General features: G+C 43.8%; 1 protein-coding gene across 1 annotated transcript in view; it reads left to right on the plus strand.

Annotated features, from left to right (window-relative positions):
* The first annotated feature begins 9783 nt into the window (after positions 1–9783).
* FAM163B (family with sequence similarity 163 member B) overlaps positions 9784–20401 on the plus strand; it is a 34862-nt gene continuing 24244 nt past the window's right edge. Inside the window, exon 1 of the mRNA XM_060757457.2 lies at positions 9784–10161. The gene's annotated coding sequence lies outside the window, so the exon portion shown is untranslated. The remainder of the gene's footprint in view (positions 10162–20401) is intronic.

The raw sequence follows: 20401 nt of genomic DNA on the forward strand, positions 1-20401 counted from the left end.
TAAACAATCAGGCACATCAAATCACTCTCAACAAAAGATTCCCCCCAGGCACTTCCAAGCCATTAAATGCTAATCAAGGTGGTCAGTTGAAACATTCACACATAGCCCCAGCAGACAAGAGTCCTTTGTCCCACCCTGGTCTTTCCACAGATATATAAACCCATTGTCCTACTTCCAACAGACCTCACTACCTCTGAGGATGCTTGCCATAGATGCAGGTGAAACGTCAGGAGAAAATGCCTCTAGAACATGGCCATATAGTCCAGAAAAACCTACAACAACCCAGTGATTCCAGCCATGAAAGCCTTCGATAATACATTAAACCCATAGAAAGACTTGTATTTCCACCGAGACGCAAAGTCCTCCTTGGCACAATGTGGGCCTGGCAACAACCCCAAATATTTGCTCAGGAAATCCACAGATTATCACAGGACGGTGATTGCGGTGTCTTGCATCGATGGCTTTCCTACATCAACCCTCCCCGCATACAAACAATGTGCTTCTCTTCCTGAGTATCAAGTCTCCAGGAGTTGAACCAAGGGCTTCCTTTTGCCGCTTCAGCATTTCTGCCGCATCCGGCGGGAGGAAACCTGAAAGGTAATCTGGCACAAAGAGAGACACAGAAAGAGAAAGGAGAGGAAGCCTCCAGGCCTGCCAACCCAGCCGAGCTCAGGGTCTACGTTGTGGCTGGGAATCTTTTTCCCACCCTGGGCATTAAATAATCCCAACTTGCCTCGTTTCCAACAGAGCTCACAACCTCTGAGGATCCCTGCCCTAGATGTGGGTGAAACGTCAGGAGAGAATGCTTCTGGAATCTAGCCAGACAGCCCAGAAAACTCACAGCAAACTTGGAAGTCCCTGAACAGGCTCAGAAGCGGAGTGGGCAGATCAAAAGACAACCTGGCAAACTGGCACAACTTAGAAGAATCCCCAGCCTTGTGTGATTGTGGAGCAGAGCAAACAACTCTGCACCGGTATGCTTACCCACAATGCCCTGCCTCATGCACAGAGGAAGATTTGTTTAAAGCTACCGACAACGCAGTTGCTGTTGCCCATTTTTAGTTGAAAATTATTTAGTCCATCTATTTTATCCGTTTTAATACTGATTTATGCAATGCTTTTGACACAAAAGCTATGTAAATAAAAATGTAATGTTCGTTTGTGGGATTAATAAAACTCAAAAACTACTGGACGAATTGACACCAAATTTGGACACAAGACACCTCTCAGTCCAATGTATGTCCTTCACTCAAAAAAATAGACCTGGTCATTTGGGAGTTGTAGTTGCTGGGATGTATAGTTCACCTACAATCAAAGAGCATTCTGAACCCCACCAATGATGGAACTGAACCAAACTTGGCACACAGAACTCCCATGACCAACATAAAATACTGGAAAGGTTTGGTGGGCAGTGTCCTTTGGTTTTGGAGTTGTAGTTCACCTCCATCCAGAGAGCACTGGACTCAAACAATGATGGATCTGGACCAAACTCTACACGAATACTCAATATGCCCAGATGTGAACACTGGTGGAGTTTGGGGAAAATAGAATCTTGACATTTGGGAGTTGTAGTTGCTGGGATTTATAGTTCACCTACAATCTCAGAGCATTCTGAACCCCACCAAAGATAGAATTGGGCCAAACCTCCCACACAGAACCCCCATGTGGGCTACAGCAACATGTGGCAGGGGATGGCTAGTAGAAAAATAAATTGCTATTGTTGTTGTTCAGTGAGGCTCCAACCCTCATTGGCGAGAGTCCTTGTGAAACTACAACTCCCAGGTCTCCGTAGCAATGAAAGTGGGCTCAAACTTTATGCATATGACAGTGTCGGTGCACTCTTCATGCCTCCTGCACTTTATTTACCTGAAATGTATTGTTTTTGTTTGTTTGTTTAACTTAGGAGCTAACTTGGGAGGCCTGGAATAGTCCAATAAATATTCCAGTTGCTAAACTCAATTAGACGACATTCATTGGGTCTAATCTGATTCCTCCGTGTTGCATTGATTCGGCCAGTTTTCTCTAGCCGAAAAGTAAAATTGAATTTATTTTGGCACCAAAAAAAGAAGAAGAAGAAGCAAGAACATTGGTGGCAATCCAACAACACAGTGTAAAAATCCCTAAAGGAGATACGAAACAATAGCATGATGCCCACCCTCAAAGCAACATAATATGTCAGTTGTTGGCTCTGTTGTCCAACCTGAACTCGAATAATATGCTGCTTCCAGGTTGGTTTATCAGGTGCTCTACTATGGCTGACCTCTCTGGTTGAGTTAGTCTGCAGTGCCTTTCGTGTTTCTTGATTCTCCCAGGCAGGAAGCAGCCAGGCTTTGAAGCTGCAAGGCCATTCAATGCTAATCAAGGTGGCCAATTGCAACATTCACACTTGCCTCAAGCAGACAAGAGTTCTTTCTCCAACCCTGGACATCATTCCACAGGTATATAAACTTGGCAGCAAGGAGCCAGGCTTTGAGGCTGCAAGGCCATTCAATGCTCATCAAGGTGGCCAATTGCAACATTCACACTTGCCTCAAGCAGACAAGAGTTCTTTCTCCAACCCTGGACATCATTCCACAGGTATTTAAACCTGGCAGGAAGCAGCCAGGCTTTGAAGCTGCAAGGCCATTCAGTGCTAATCAAGGTGGCCAATGGCAACATTCACACTTGCCTCAAGCAGACAAGAGTTCTTTCTCCCACCCTTGACATCATTCCACAGGTATATAAACCCAATTTTCCTAATTTCCAACATCCTCTGAGATGAGGTTCTTGAGTCAGGTTCTTGTGGGTTTTTTCGGGCTATAGGGCCTCACTACCTCTGAGGATGCTTGCCATAGATGCAGGCGAAACGTCAGGAGAAATGCCTCTAGAACATGGCCCTATAGCCCGAAAAAACCCACAAGAACCTAGTGATTCCAGCCATGAAAGCCTTCGACAATACATCCTCTGAGAATGCCTGCAGTAGTTGTGGGTGAAAGGTCAGGAGAGAATGCTTCTGAACATGGCCGTAAAGCATGGAAAACTCACAGCAATCCAGTGATTGCGGCCATGAACGCTTTTGACAACACCAAGCCTTACCTGCCAAACGCCTACCTGCCCCTTTTTATTTGGAGACGCAAAAGGACGGAAACGCACCCGTTGCTTTTGGGAAACGACGGCATGCGCCTTTGCCTGGGGCGACTTTATTCGGCAGCCGGCGCGAGCTCCCCTTGAAATCAATTCCCTAAGACGTTTGTCCCGGAGACCTTGAGGAAGCCGAAGCCTTTCGACACAGAGGCGAAAAACATCCTTCAAACGTGAAACTAAATACCAAACCAAGGAAAGCAAGAGCAAAACAACAACACATGACCTACAAGTATATATACGCACACCCGGGGGCTTCGGCCTGTGCAAGAGATGGCTGGCATGACGACGCAAATCGAATCAGAAAAGGCAGAGGACGACAGGCCTCCATCTGTCCTGCGAAAGATGGACAGAGCGCCCAAGGGCCTTCGACGTCCAACCGCCTGGACCTCCTTGATCGAATTTAGCAGGAGGTTGATCGAGTTAGAGAGCGCTTGAGTCAGGCCATAAATGAGGAAGGGAAAGGAGCCGGCTGATAAGGAAGAAGGGATGGAGAGAAAGAGGTGGGATGTGATGCACCAAGCAGAAGGGACGGAAAAGGAGGCACACGGCTGCACGCAAGCATGCACACACCACACTGACCTGTACCAAATGCAACTGGATGTATGAAACTAAATACCAACAAGGAAAGGAAGGAAAAGCCAACAACACATGACCTACAAGTCTTGTCTTGGTACCAAATGTCATTGGGTTCAGGTACACTCAGACTCTTACTCTTCCATACAGATTATTATTTGGGTTGCTGTGAGTTTTCCAGGCTGCCTGGCTGGAATCATGGATGAATTTAAAGGGGTCTGACCCTGAAGGGGAAACCAAGAGGGATCTGCTACAATGGTGAGCAAAGAGAAGGCCAATCTTAAGTGATTTTTTCCCTACGTTCCCAAAAAGAATCTCACCAAGGTTGAAGAAAGCACCACCGAGATGATTTATTTGCAATTAAGCTGAAAAGGATGCAGAGCAGCAATATTTCGCCAAGCTAAGCATGCATGAGTACAAATCAAAGCCATTTTTATAGAAAAACAGAGTTGTCTGGTTTGAATCTCCCGCTCCCCGCCCTCCGCCCAGCTTGAAGGTGATTGGCTGGCGCTTCAACAGCTGGGAGGAGGCTTGGCCGCCTCTCGAGCGCCTGGGCCAATCACAAGGCTTCTGCTGCGCGCCTGGGCCAATCATAGGGCTTCTGCCACCTCGGCGCTTCAGCGAATCAGGAGAGAGGGAGGCAGGACAAGGGAATACAATGCATTCTTGAGTGGATTATGGAGATTCAGGAAATGTTCAAGGGGCTGGCGAGTCCTAAAGGTCTACGAGCTAGCCAGACTATTGTTCTGAATGGCTGCAATAAACATTGATATCTGGCGATACCACCATAATCCGTATTTTCTTCCAGGCTGAGACACAGGGACAATGGGGGGAACTTAGGTGGATGCCTTAGTGAGAGAGATTGAATGAGTGATAGATCAGGACGAGGCACGGCTTTCCAAAGGCCCTCCTTTGTCCTACTTGACATATAATCAAAGTTGCCAAGTGGCCGTTTCCTTTGGTGGCCAAAATCTCGAGGCCAGAGATCACGAGCCTTTGTTATTGTCCATGCAAAGAGTGTCTTTTGATAAGGGTTCTTTCAGCTGGTAATCTCTTCCTTTCCGAGGCTGGGGTGACTTCCTTATATTTTTAAAATACATTTTTCCAAAAGGGGACTGGGGCAAAAAAAGGGTCAGGAAAAGGTCAGATACACAGGGAGAAATATAGAAATAATGATATAGAAAACATACCCACTTATCCCTCCCACCAGAGTCCCATAGAAGTTCAAGAAAGGACATAAGTGTAAAGGGCGGTGGTTTCTCAGTAATAAATGTGCTACCTTCTGCTATGTATGAAACATAGGGCATAAAACCTTGATTAAATGTACACACTATCTAACATGGGAAGGGTCCTTGTTGTTGTTAGTGTCTTGGCAAATTGACCAAGGCTTAACTCTTATGATCAGGTCTGGTGTCCTTGTCCTTAGCAAAACTATAAGTTACTATCTTTTATTGGGGGGGGGGGGTGGTCATGTTCGACTTCATGGCCATGTTCCAGAAGCATTTTCTCCTCACATTTCGCCTGCATCTATGGCAGGCATCCTCAGAGGTTGTGACCTGATTCATGACCTGAATTTAAATTCCTATATCACGTTGCTATATATATTCCCAAATTAAGCTGAATTGATCCTGTTTAATTGCTCTCTTTCCATGCTATTTCCTATGCTATTACACGTTTCTATCCACCTTATTGAACCACTTTAACCAGTTCACATAGTGGCCTTCTTCCCCCCATCCCTCCAAAATCATTCTGCTGTTGCTTGATGCTTGTTTATTACTGTTATGCTGTTTTATGCTATTTTAATTTGTTATTGTTCTGATTTTAATTGTATTTTGCCTAGGCTTGGCCCCATGTAAGCCGCCCCAAGTCCCTTTGGTTAGATGGAGGCAGGGTAAAAAAATAAACTTCTTCTCCTTCTGCTTCTTCTCCTTCTCCTCCTCCTCCTCCTCCTCCTTTTTCTTCTTCTTTTTCTCCTTTTTCTTCTTATCCTCTTTCTCCTTCTACTCCTCCTTCTTTTTCTTCTTCTCCTTTTTCTCCTCCTCCTCATTCTTCTTCTCCTCCTCCTCCTCCTCCTTCTTCTCCTCCTCCTCCTTCTCCTCCTCCTCCTTCTCCTCCTTTTTCTTCTTCTTTTTCTCCTTCTCCTTCTTCTTCTTCTTTTTCTCTTTCTCTTTCTTCTTCTCCTTCTCTTTCTACTCCTCCTCCTTCTTTTTCTTCTCTTTTTTCTTCTCCTCCTTCTCCTTTTTCTTCTTCTTTTTCTCCTTCTTTTTCTTCTTCTCCTTCTCTTTCTCCTCCTCCTTCTGCCTCCTCCTTCTTCTCCTTCTTCTACTTCGCCTCCTTCTCCTTCTCCTCCTTCTTCTCCTTCTCCTCCTTCTTCTCCTTTTTCTTCTTCTTTTTCTCCCTCTTTTTCTTCTTCTTCTTCTCCTTCTCCTCCTCCTCCTCCTCCTTCTTGTGAGCTGGAAGGGGCAACCAAGGGCCATACAGTTCAACTCCCTTCAGCTAGGCAGGAAGACACAATCAAAGCCCTCCCAACAGATGGTCATTGACCTCCAGAGAAGAAGACACCAAGGCCATGTACAAGAGGCGTTCATGAAATATTTCCCCTGACCCACTTCCTGTGGACTGAGAGCAATGCAACTTGGCCCAGTTCTGAGTCCTTCTCTCCATGGGTGCCACCTCGGGACACACCCTTCTCCCATCTTTTGAAGCAACTGTAAACACCTCGCTGGTAGAAGTCGACAGGTTTCTTCAAAAGCCATGTTGTGACTTCGGATATGAGAGTCTCATCATCTGAGAAATGCTTGCCCTTCAAAAATAACTTCCTTGTTGGAAAAAGGGGAAGTCAAATGGTGCAAGGTTGGGTGAAGAAGGGGGATGCGGGAGAATGTCAAAGCCACAGGATCATCCTTCTTCCATTTGGGTAACAGGGGAGTTGTGAACGGGTGCTTTGTCTTGCAGAAGGCAGACACCTTTGGTGAGCATGCTACATGGTCTCTTGGTTTGGATGGTCTTCCACAATTTCCGCAGCAGTGAAACCTAGCCTGCCCCAGCGATGATGGTCCCCTTTGCTAGGAAATCCATCCATCCTCCTCCGTGCTGGTCCCAAAATACTGTGATCATGACCATGCCTACCGAGAGTTGGGCATGTGCCTTCTATGAAGGCGGTGATACATGATGCTTCCATTGCATCAACTGGACTTGATGCCAGTTCTTGACTCCATCATACGATGGGGAATCATCACCAGAAACCTCTTCCATCTCATCGAAGTCTTCTTTGGTGTGCGGACTTTCGAGTAAAGGAACTTGAGGACTGAGCTGTTTCCACCAAAGTCCGACCACATTGGGATTGACGATGCCAGTTCTTGACTCCATCCTACCATGGGGAATCCTCACCCTGAACCTCTTTCATCTCATCGAACGTCTCCTTTGGTGTGCGGACTTTCGAGTAAAGGAACTTGAGGACTGCTCTGTCTACCACTGGGTCCATTCTCAAACCTCACACCACTTCCATACCTGCAACATCAAGACCGTTATCAATTCTGAGTTATAAATTGGCATATAACCTATAGAGACTTATACCATGACACATATGCGGTTTCAGCACGCTGTGATAAATAGAAGTAGGTCAGGGGACATCTGTCATGAACGCCCCTCGTAATGCACTACCAAACAGCTCTGACTGTCAGGAAGTTCTTGTTTAGCTGGAATCTCTTTACCTATGATTTGAATACATTGCTCCATTGGTTCCTGAGTGTGTTTGGAAGGAGAGGTTGGGTGGCCTTTGGGATAATTTCCTTCATTCGATCCCAACTGAATTGTTGGTGGCATTTCAGGCCCAGCATACAAATCCTTCTTTGATGGAATGCCGAAGCTCTCATACGCCGACGCATCTTAAATTCCTTAAAAAATAAAATAAATAAGGACCTCCTCCGCTTTCAAGCGACACAGCGAAGGAAACATTTGAATAATCTTTTAAGATGCCCCCAATCCAGGCGTCTTCCGCGGCCCTTTGATGTAACCGAAAATTCCCCCGGGTTATTCACATTTGGCTCCGCAAAGCTTATGGTTCGCCCTGTTCTGAGAGATAGAGCCGCAATCCGTTCCTTGTGAAAAGCCGTGGGTGGAAAGCACCCTCCGCTTCGTAGTTAACATCTTCTTTGCAGATAGAAACACAGCACCGCAGGTATGGGCCATTTGCTTTCCAGCTTTGGGGAGATCCTTTTCATAGAGGAGCAATGGGTCATCTGCTTCTCTGGCCGGAGATGACCGAGAGCTCTGCCAGAGAAGCAGATGGCGAAAACAGAAGAATGGATTGCCTCAGGGAAGCGTGCTTGCTCCATCCATGTTCAACATTTACACAAATGACCAGCCACTGCCAGAAGGGACAGAGAGTTTCATGTATGCTGACGATCATGCCATCACTGCTCAAGCAGGGAGCTTTGAGCACCGAAGCTTTAGGTGCTCTTACTGATTCCTAATCCATCTAAAATGTGGAAGTGGCTACAACTCCATAGCATAATAACAACTCCATAGCTTAATAACAATTATTATAGTATTATTATAGTATTATGATTCTTTAATTCTATAGTATTATTATTATTATAGTATTCTTATAGTATTATCATAGTATTATTACAGTTTTATCATAGTATTATCATATTATTATAGTATTATGATTTTATGATTCTATAGTATTATTATAGTATTATTATAATATTGATTCTATGATTCTATAGTATTGTTATAGTATTATCATAATATTATTATAGTATTATGATTCTATAATTCTATAGTATTATTACAGTATTATCATAGTATTATCATATTATTATAGCATTATTATGATTCTATGATTCTATAGTATTATTATAGTATTATCATAGTATTATTATAGCATTATAATAATAGTATAGTATTATTATGATTTTATGATTCTACAGTATTATTATAGTATTATTATAATATTGATTCTATAGTATTATAGTATTATCATAGTATTATCATAATATTATTATAGTACTATTATGATTCTATGATTCTATAGGAGTATTATTATAATATTAATATCATATTATTATGATTCTATAGTATTATTATAGTATTATTATAATATTATTGATTCTATGAATCTATAGTATTATTATAGCATTATTATGATTCTATGATTCTATTGTATTATTATTATTATTATAGTATTATTATAGTATTATGATTCTATAATTCTATAGTATTATTACAGTATTATAGTATTATCATAATATTATCATAGTATTATTATAATATTATTGATTTTATGATTCTATAGTATTATTATAGTATTATCATAGCATTATTATAGTATTATTATGATTCTATAATATTATTACAGTATTATCATGGTATTATCATAATATTATTATAGTATTAATATAGTATTATGACTCTATTATAGTATTATTATATTATTGATTCTATGATTCTATAGAATTATTATAGTATTATCATAGTATTATTATAGTATTATTATGATTCTGTGATTCTATAGTAGTAGTATTATAGTATTATTATTATTATAGTATTATTATAGTAGTAGTATTATAGTATTGATTCTATAATCCTATATTATTATAGTATTATTACAGTATTGTCATAGTGTTACCATAATATTATTATAGTATTATTATGATTCTATGATTCTATAGTAGTAGTATTATAGTATTATTATTATTATTATTATAGTATTTTTATTAAAGTATTATCATAGTATTATTATAGCATTATTATGATTCTATGGTTCTATAGTAATATTATTTTAGTATTATTATAGTAGTATTAATTTAGTATTATTCATAGTACTATTATATAGTAGTAGTATTGTTATAGTATTATTATGATTCTTTGATTCTATAGTCTTATTATAGTATTCTGTTTGCATTATTCCATTACATGGTTATTATTTCTACATGTTAGTCTAGTGTGCCTATGGAGAGGCTCCCAAGTCATGTTGCCAGAGTTGCCAAGCATGTGCAAAGCAAGGCAAGCCATCAGAGGCTTTGGCCGGCTTTCCAGGGCGCGCGCCCGCGCATGCGCGCGCCCTACCGCTGCCTCTCCTCGGGAGCGCGCTTCCTCGTGCCCGCGCTTGCTGCTCAGCAAAGCGAAGAGGCGGAGCAGCAGCAGCAGCAGCAAGAGCCTTGTTTTCCCCTTCCTTCCTTCCTTCCGTCCTTCCTTCTTTCCTTCCTTCCGCACCATCCGCATCCTTTTCCCCCTGGTCTTCGAGCCTCACCCCCTTTCTTCCTAACCCGCATCGATCCCGCTTCAGCTGCGCCATGGGAAGGCGAAGGCGCCTTTAGCCGGGCTCTGGCTCCTTCCTCCATCCTTCCTTCCCTATTGAAGCTCCTTCTTTCCCCCCCAAAAGAGAGGAAGGCAAGGCAAGGCAAGGCAAGAGAAGGCGAGGAGAGCCACCCCAGAGCATCATCCCAGGCCTCCAAGGTAAGACAGGTTGGGCTTTCCTCCATGAGATAGGCTCACCCTCCCTCCTGGAGGCTTGGGAGGAAGCTGACCTTCTCTCCTTGGGGTTGAAGGGTCATCCGGGATGCAAAAGAAGGGTCAGGAGCTGTCAATCAAACACCCGGCAGGGGCTGAGATGGGCAAGATGCCCCGCTCTGGGTACCAGCAGGTAGGCAAGCCCGAGACATGCTCACCGAGTAGGGATGAGGGGAGAAAAGAGCCAGATAGGGACTGGAAACGGCCTCTCTTCCAGCATCACCAGGAAAGGGACAAGCTCGAGATGGAGTCTCCACAGTTGGAAGGATGAGATGGGGAAGCTGGCACTCGTTTGGGGCCATCAGGACGTCACACTGGAAAGCAACCTCACGTTAAGCTTCACCGAGTTGAAAAGAAGCTAATAGAAGCTCTGGAGAAGGATGAGATTGGGAATGAGACTGGGAAGAAGTCTACCTTTAGTTACCCTACAGGTTAGAAGAGGGTCATCAGAAGGTAGACAATCCCTGGACATGGAGGATGAGGGTGGAAAGTGGCCTCTCTTCAAGTCTCATTGGGTTGGAAAAGAGATCACCAGCTAATATGAGACTAGAAAGAGGTCTACCTTGGAAGAGTTCTACCTTGGGTTACCCTACAGGCTAGAAGAGGGCATCAGAAGGTAGACAATCCCTGGACATGGAGGATGAGGGTGGAAAGTGGCCTCTCTTCATGTCTCATTGGGTTGAAAACAGTTCTCCAGTTAATAGAAGCTCTGGAGAAGGATGAGATTGGGAATGAGACTAGCAATAGGTCTACCTTTGGTTACCATACAGGCTAGACGAGGGTCATCAGAAGGTAGACAATCCCTGGATATGGAGTATGAGGGTGGAAAGTGGCCACTCTTCAAGTGTCATTGGGTTGAAAAAGAGATCACTAGCTAATAGAAGCTCTGGAGAAGGATGAGATTAGGAATGAGACTGGGAAGAGGTCTACCTTTGGTTACCATACAGGCTAGAAGAGGGTCATCAGAAGGTAGACAATCCCTGGACATGGAGTATGAGGGTGGGAGGCCACTCTTCAAGCTTCACCAGGTTGAAAAGAGATATCACCAGCTAATAGAAGTTCTGGAGAAGGATGAGATTAGGAATGAGACTAAGAAGAGGTCTACCTTTGATTACCATACAGGCTAGAAGAAGGTCATCAGAAGGTAGACAATCCCTGGATATGGAGTATGAGGGTGGAAAGTGGCCTCTCTTCAAGCTTCACCAGGTTGAAAAGAGATATCACCAGCTAATAGAAGTTCTGGAGAAGGATGAGATTAGGAATGAGACTAAGAAGAGGTCTACCTTGGGTTACCCTACAGGCTAGAAGAGGGCATCAGAAGATAGACAATCCCTGGACATGGAGTATGAGGGTGGAAAGTGGCCTCTCTTCAAGTCTCATTGGGTTGAAAAAGAGATCACCAGCTAATAGAAACTCTGGAGAAGGATGGGATTAGGAGTGAGACTGGGAAGAGGTCTACCTTTGGGTGCCATACAAGCTAGAAGAGGGTCATCAGACTGTAGACAACTTTTGGGCATGGAGGATGAGGATGGAAAGTGGCCTCTCTTCAAGTCTCATTGGGTTAAAAAGAGAGATCACCAGCTGATAGAAGGTGTGGAGAAGAATGAGATTGGGAATGAGACTGGGAAGAATTCTACCTTTGGTTACCATACAGGCTAGAAGAGGGTCATCACAAGGTAGACAATCCCTGGACATGGAGGATGAGGGTGGAAAGTGGCCTCTCTTCAAGGGTCATTGGGTTGACAAGAGATCACCAGCTAATAGAAGCTCTGGATAAGGATGAGATTGAGAATGAGATGAGGAAGAAGTCCACCTTTGAATGCCATAGGGGCTAGCAAAGGGTCATCAGACTGTAGACAACTTCGTGCATGGAGGATGAGGATGGAAAGTGGCCTCTCTTCAAGTCTCATTGGGTTGAAAAGAGAGATCACCAGCTAATAGAAGCTCTGGAGAAGGATGAGATTAGGAATGAGACTGGGAAGAGGTCTGCCTTTGGTTACCATACGGGCTAGAAGAGGGTCATCAGAAGGTAGACAACCCCTGGACATGGGATGAAGGTAGAAAGTGGCCTCTCTTGAAGTCTCATTGGGTTGAAAAGAGAGATTGCCAGCTAATAGAAGCTCTGGAGAAGGATGAGATTGGGAAGATGGCCACCTTTGAGTTCCATAGGAAAGGGATGAGATTGGGAAGCTGACCATCTTTTGTTACTGTGGGGGCCAGAAGAGAGTCATCAGAAGATAGGCAATTCCTGGACATGGAGGATGAGGATGGAAACTGACTTCTCTTCAGGTGTCATCGGGTTGCAAAAGAGATCACCAACTACGCGTAATAGAAGCTCTGGAGAAGGATGAGATTGGGAAGCTGCCTATGCTTGAGTGTCAATGGGGCTACAACAGGGTCATCGAAAGGTCAGCAATCCCTGGGCATGGGAGATGAGGCTGGAAGATAGCCTCTCTTCAAGTGTCATTGGATTGAAAAAGAGATCACCAACTATGTGTAATAGAAGCTCTGGAGAAGGATGGGATTGGGAAGCTGCCTATCTTTGGGCACCACAGGGGCTGAGGGAAGGATCTCCAAGAGCCACAGGGTTGAAAAGTGATCCCCATCAAGTCTCCACTAGTCTGTGAAAATAGAGGCTCCCACGGAAATAGGGAGGTTAAGAGTTGAGGTTAGAAAGACGCCTGCCTTTGAGCGTCATCGTGTCTTGGAAAGGATTGCCAGCAAGTCTCCAACAACTGGAGATGGAGGTAAAGAGCTGGAGGAATGAGATCAGAAAGCTGGCTAACTTTGGGTGTCATGGGGGTTGGAAAAAGATCACCAGCAGGTAGACAATACCTGGATATGAGGAATGAGGCTGTGAGGCATCACCAGGCTGAGAAGGAATTACAAGTTGACAAGTTCTGGAGGAGAATGAGATCAGGAATGAGATTGCGAAGCTGGCCGTCTTTGGGTATTTTTGGCAAAGGGTCATATATATATAAATAGAATAATAATAATAGTCAGCAGGTTCATGGAGGCTCCATGGAGAAGGGAGGCATGGACAGAGTTTGGATGAGGCTGTGGTCTCTCATCAAGTGTCATTGGGTTGAAAAAAGATCTCTAGCTAATAGAAGTTCTGGAGAAGGATGACATTAGGGATGTGATGGGAAAGCTTCTGTCTTTGAGTACCATATTATTGTTGTTGCTGCTGTTTACATGCACATAACAATCACAGCATAGATGCACGTTAGGTCGAAGTGTCTGGGATTTGTCTCTGAATATTGGGCTCTTCCCTAGGGCTTAGGATATTAGAAGTATTTTCGTAGAATGTGCGCAGCTCCGAGAAGTGACGCTTTCTGCAGCATGTGGATCGATGTTCTGTCCAAACTAAGGCTTTTCAAGGTTTCTTGGAAGTTTGTTGTTGCTGCTGTTATTACTTCCCCAAAAGGTACTCAAAGTGATTCCATAGGAGAGGGATAGGATTAGGAAGCATACTCTCTTTGGGTAGCTTTGAGAAAGGCTTACCTTTGTTGTTGTTGTTGTTGATATCCTGCTTTATCTGCCAAAGAGGAACTTAAAAGGAACTCAGAGTGGTTTCATAGGAGAGGGATGGGATTGGGAAGCTGACTCTCTTTGGGTAGCTTTAGGAAAGGGTTACTTTTGTTGTTGTTGTTGTTGTTGTTACCTTGCTTTACCTCCTCAAAAGGGACTTGAAGTGACTCCATAGGAGAGGGATAGGATTGGGAAGCTGACTCTCTTTGGGTAGCTTTGAGAACGGCTTATTTTTGTTGTTGTTGTTGTTGTTGTTGTTGTTGTTGGGTAGCTTTGTGAAAGAGTTACCTTTGCTGTTGTTGTCATTGATGATTATGATGATGATTATGATGACTCTATTTGAGAAAGGCTAACTTTGAGAAAGGCTTACTTTTGTTTTTGTTGTTGTTGGTGTTGTTTTTGTTGTTGTTAATACCCTTTTTTATCTCCCCCCCAAAGGGGACTCAAAGTGGTTCCATAAGAGAGGGATGGGATTGGGAAGCTGATTATCTTTGGGTAGCTTTGGGAAAGGGTTACCTTTGTTGTTGTTGTTGTTGCTGCTGCTGCTGCTGCTGCTATTATTATTGTTGTTGTTGTTGTTGTTGTTGATACCCTGCTTTATCTCCCCAAAGAGGACTCAAAGCGGCTCCATTGGAGAGGGATGGAATTGGGAAGCTGACTCTCTTTGGGTAGCTTTGGGAAAGGGTTGACATTGTTGTTGTTATTGCTGTTGTTGTTGTTATTGTTGTTGTTGATACCTTGCTTTACCTCCCCAAAGGGGACTCAAAGCAGCTCCATAAGAGAGGGATGGGATTGGGAAGCTGACTCTCTTTGGGTAGCTTTGGAAAAGGGTTACCGTTGTTGTTGTTGTTGTTGTTGTTGTTGCTGTTGTTATTCTTGTTGTTGATACCTTGCTTTACCTCCCCAAAGGGGACTCAAAGTGGGTCTATAGGAGAGGGATGGGATTGGGAAACTGACTCTCTTTGGGGAGGTAGCTTTGGGAAACAGTTGCCAGCAGGTAGGCCACTCCTGTTCATGGAGGCTCCATAGAGCAGGGAGACAAAAGTGGGGACGAGACAATCTTCAAGCTTCACCAGGTTGAGAAAGGATCACCAACAAGTCCGCAAGTCCAATTGGAGAGCTGCCTAATATCTTTGGGTGTCACAAGGGTTCAATCCCTGGACATGAAGGCTCCATAGGGGATGGAGATCTGGGTAAGAAAGCAAACCTCGTCCCTGCAAGCTTCCCAAAGTAGAGGAAAAGATGGAGGGTGCCATTTTCAAAACGAGCTTCGGAGACTAGTTTGTACCGATTGTATTACAATAAGCCGAAGCCACGCAGCTGTAATTAAAACCTGAGCTCCTTTGCAGGCAGGTACTTAAAGTAGATCTGGCATTTTGGAACAGGTTGCCTTGGGATTTGAAGGGAAGAGGCCTCTTTGAAAGCCTGGCAAATACTGCAGCTTATATCTGACTTCTGAATATACATATATGTATATATACATATATGTATGTGCAAGAAAGAGATGGGCTGATAGCACAATTGCTATCCAAGGTTGTATGGGTTGTGAATATACGCCAGTGTTTTGTTCAAGGAAATTGTAACTAGTGCTACCTAAGGATGAAATATTATATATGTATAAGTTGAGAGGTTTAGAGTCCTAAATTATAGGTTTTAATAAAACTGATCACCATTGCAATATATACAAATGTACAAACAGGATATACAGAGGGGCGGCTCAACCATTACGCAAAGTAAGCATTTGCAGTATAGTTGATTTTGCCCAGGGGCGCTCTTGAGGCGCTCTTGGGGGGAAATAGACCTTGACATATGCGAGTTGTAGTTACTGGGATGTATAGTTCACCTACAATCAAAGAGCATTCTGAATTCCACCAATGATGGAATTGAACCAAATATGGCACACAGAACGTCCACGACGAATAGAAAATATATATCAGTGATTGGTTGGGAGCGGGGGCGCAAAAATACTGTTTGCTTACTATTGAAAATTACCTAGGGCCGCCTCTGGATATACAGATCCAATTTTCTTGTGCTTGCAAACAATCAGCCATCAAATAGTCACATACAACATAGGCGGGTACTCACACAGAGTCACACAGGAGAGAGAAAGATGGATTCTTTCATCCTCCTTATATAACTGATAGGTCACCAGTAAGGAACACTGGCTTCTGCAACCCCTTTGTAATAACTCTCACATTATTTATTTGTCGTGTCAGGGCAACCAGTCAATTGTATTACATTTCTAACAGAACAAAACAAACAAACAAACAGACAAAACACAAAATTTGCAGGGTTGGTAGTTGATTAATTGTCCTTTGACTAGTATCTGGCTACTTGGAGTGCTTCTGGTGTTGCTGCAAAGAGGTCCTCCATTGTGCATCTGGCAGGGCTCAGGTTGCATTGCAGTAGGTGGTCTGTTGTTTGCTCTTCTCCACACTCGCAGGTCATGGATTCCACTTTGTGGCCCCATTTCTTGAGGTTGGCTCTGCATCTTGTGGTGCCAGAGTGCAGTCTGTTCAACGCCTTCCAAGTCGCCCAGTTTTCTGTGTTCCCAGGAGGGAGTCTCTCTTTTGGTATCAGCCATTGGTTGAGGTTCTGGATTTGAGCCTGCCACTTTTGAACTCTCTCTTGCTGAGGTGTTACAGCGAGTGTCTCTGTAGATCTTAGAAAACTATTTCTAGATTTCAGTCATTGATGTGCTGGCTGATACCCAAACAGGGGATGAGCTGGAGATGTTACTGCCTTGGTCCTTTCACTATTGGCTGCTACTTCCCGGCGGATGTCAGGTGGTGCAATAGCGGCTAAGCAGTGTAATTTCTCCAGTGGTGTAGGGCGCAGACACCCCGTGATAATGCGGCATGTCTCATTAAGAGCCACATCCACTGTTTTAGTGTGGTGAGATGTGTTCCACACTGGGCATAAGTACTCAGCAGCAGAGTAGCATAGCGCAGGAGCAGATGTCTTCACTGTGTCTGGTTGTGATCCCCAGGTTGTGCCAGTCAGCTTTCATAAGATATTGTTTCTAGCATCCACTTTTTGCTTGATGTTCAAGCAGTGCTTCTTGTAGGTCAGAGCATGGTCCAGAGTGACTCCCAGGTATTTGGGTGCGCTGCAATGCTCCAGTGTGATTCCTTCCCTTATATATATTATAGGTCACCAGTAAGGAACACTGGCTCCTGCAACCCCCTTGTAATAACTCACATGAGTATGACTCAGTCATTACCACACCCCTTTAGGTATTTTAACGTGACCTGTGGATAAGTCAAACATTGCCATTTTCCTGCAACATTTTGGAGAGACTCAATCCAGGTTTTGGGGCTCAATTTTTGGACTGAAATTCCTCAATGTGTACATGAGTATACAATAGGATTTTCCGATTGCAATGGCTGTATTGCTTGTCAAGCTGATTTCAGTGGAAACGTTTCCGTTGCAAGCTGTTCTTTCCATGCATGAAAGGCACCGTGACCTCCCCTTAGGGACCGTGTTCCTTTTTGCGTTCCTGCGAAAGTCTTTGAAGCTGCCTCTCGATCCGACGGAGGCGCAACTCATGCAGGGATGCAACAGGCCGGCTCCTTGGAGGAGAGGTTACAATGGCCTTATTGGAGGGACAGAGGATCCAATTGCATCCAGTGCTATGATGAGGCAGAATTGCCTTCCTTCTCCTGCAAGTTGGGAGAAGGCAAATCTTGCAGAGACGCAGCTGGGCATCATCTTGCTCGGATTGCTTTGCACTCGAATCATCGTTGGAATGATTTGATTTGTTTCTCGCGAGTGCCTCAAAATGCATTTTGGCTCCTATGGAATTGCTTGGTGACATTGTGTGATTTGGAACATTTCTTTGGCCAGTTGGAAATCTCTGTTCTGAGAGCAGCGTTTGGTAGAGTTTTCCCCATTTATCATGTTTGGTCTTTTCCTTACTTCCAGTAAAATTACTATCACTGTCTTTAGAGAATGAATGCCTCTCCAACTTTTTTTTTTTATCGTGTCGGGAGCGACTTGAGAAACTGCAAGTCGTTTCTGGTATGAGAGAATTGGTCGTCTGCAAGGTCGTTGCCCAGGGGACGCCTGGATGATTTGATGTTTTTATCATCCTTGTGGGAGGCTTCTCTCATGTCCCCGCATGAGGAACTGGAGCTAATAGAGGGAGCTCATCTGCCTCTCCCCGGATTTGAACCTGCGACTTGTCGGTCTTCAGTCCTGCCGGCACAGGGGTTTAACCCACTGCGCCACCGGGAGCTCCACCTCTCCAACAGAAGGTCTGGTTTTGGATCTCTCTAATGTGCCCATGGTGACAAGACAACGGAAGTCGCATCTCCATGTTGGACGTGAGAACTACACTCTTTGGTCCTCCAGATGTGTGGGACTTCAGTTGTTAATCAACAGAGAGGAGTTCTGGGAGCTGAAGTTCAAAGCATCCAGAGAACCATTGTTAGGGACCCATAGAACAGTGTTTCTCAACCTGGGGTTTGGGACCCGGGGGGGGGGGGGCTGAACATCAGAAAGCACAGTATTTTCTGTTGGTTCTGTGTTAGAAGTTGGGCCCAATTCTAACATTTGTGGGGTTCAGAATGCTATTTGATTGTAGGTGAACTATAAATCCAAGCAACTACAACTCCCAAATATCAAGGTCTATTTTCCCTAAACTCCACATTTGGGCATATGGAGTATTCATGCCAGGTTTGGTCCAGATCTATCATTGCTCTCTCAATGTAGGTGAACTACAACTCCAAAACCCAAGGCCAACGATTCTCAACCTGGGGGTCAGAACCCATGAGGAGGTCACACGGGGGTTTCAGAGGGGTTGCCAAAAACCAACAGAAGACACCATATTTTCTGTTGGTCATGGTGGTTTTGTGTGGGAAGTTTGGCTCAATTCTATTGTTGGTGGGATTCAAGGGGCTCTTTGATTGTAAGTGAACTATAAATCCCAGCAACTGCAACTCCCAAATGTCAAGGCCTATTTCCCCCCCAAACTCCACCACTGTTCACATTGGGGCATATTGAGTATTCGTGCCAAGTTTGGTCCAGATCCAACCTTGTTTGAGTCCACAGTGCTCTCTGAATGTAGGTAAACTACAACTCCAAAACTCAAGGTCAATGCCCATCAAACCTTTCCAGTATTTTCTGTTGGTCATGGGAGTTCTGTGTGCCAATTTTGGTTCAATTCCATTGTTAGGGGAATTTGATCATTTTATGTCGTACATTTGGCTGGCCCACTATGTTTGATTTTTTTTCACTTTGTATTTTGCACCGTTTTATTTTATTCTTATATTTTACTTATTTTATTGTGATGTTATTTTTTTGCCGTTCTGTATCTATTTTGCTGTAATTGTGTTACCGGGCTTGGCCTCATGTAAGCCGGCTCGAGTCCCCTTTGGGGAGATGGTGGCAGGGTATAAATATAGATTATTATTATTATTATTATTATTATTATTATTATTGGGTTCAGAATGTTTTTTGATTGTTGTGAACTATAAATCCCAGCAACTGCAACTCCCAAACAACACAATAAATCCCTCCAAACCCTGCCAGTATTCAAATTTGCACGTATCGGGTATTTGTGCCAAATTTGGTCCAGTGAATGAAAATACATCCTGCAGATCAGATATTTACATGACGATTCATAACAGTAGCAAATGATATGAAGTAGCAGCAAAAATAATGTTATGGTTGGGGGTCACCACAACATGAGGAACTATATTAAGGGGTTGCAGCATTAGGAAGGTTGAGAACCACTAATCTTAGAGGACCATTGTTGGGGAACATGGAAGAAACTCCTTGAGTTCAGCACTACGGAGAGCATCTCTTCCTCTTCCTGTACTCTTCCTTCCCCCACCTTTCTTCCTTCCTCCTCCTCTTCCTCTTCTTCAGCCTCTTCTTCTTCCTCCTCCTTCTTCTCTCTACTCCTTTGTTCTCCTCATCTTTATCTCTCATCTTCTTTCTCCAAAACTCAAGGTCAATCCCCACCAAACCCTTCCAGTCTTTTCTGTTGCTCATGGGAGTTCTCTGTGCCAAATTTGGTTCAATTCCATCATTGGTGGAGTTCAGAATGCTCTTTGATTGTAGGTGAACTATAAATCCCAGCAACTACAACTCCCAAACGATACAATCAATCCGTCCCAACCCCACCAATATTCAAATTGGGGCATATCAGATATTTATGCCAAATTTGATCCAGTGAATGAAAATACATCCTGCAGATCAGATATTTACATGATGATTCATAACAGGAACAAAATGACAGTTATGAAGTAGCAACAAAAATAATTTTATGGTTAGAGGTCACCACAAGATGAGGAACTGTGTTAAGGGTTCACAGCATTAGGAAGGTTGAGAACCACTAATCTTAGAGGACCATTGTTGAGGAACATGGAAGAAGCTCCTTGAGTTCAGCACTACGGAGAGCACCTCTTCTTCCTCTTCTCCCACCTTTCCCTTTTCTTTTTCTTCCTCTTCTTCTTCAGACTCTTCTTTTTCCTCCTCCTTCTTCTCTATACTCTTTTGTTCTCCGCATCTTCTTCTCCAAAATTCAATGTTAATGCCCACCAAACTCTTCCAATCTTTTCTATTGGTCATGGGAGTTCTGTGTGCCAAGTTTGGTTCAATTCCATCGTTGGTGGAGTTCAGAATGCTCTTTGATTGTAGGTGAACTATA

Source organism: Anolis sagrei, chromosome 11 (assembly GCF_037176765.1).
Source record: "Anolis sagrei isolate rAnoSag1 chromosome 11, rAnoSag1.mat, whole genome shotgun sequence".
NCBI lineage: Eukaryota > Metazoa > Chordata > Lepidosauria > Squamata > Dactyloidae > Anolis > Anolis sagrei.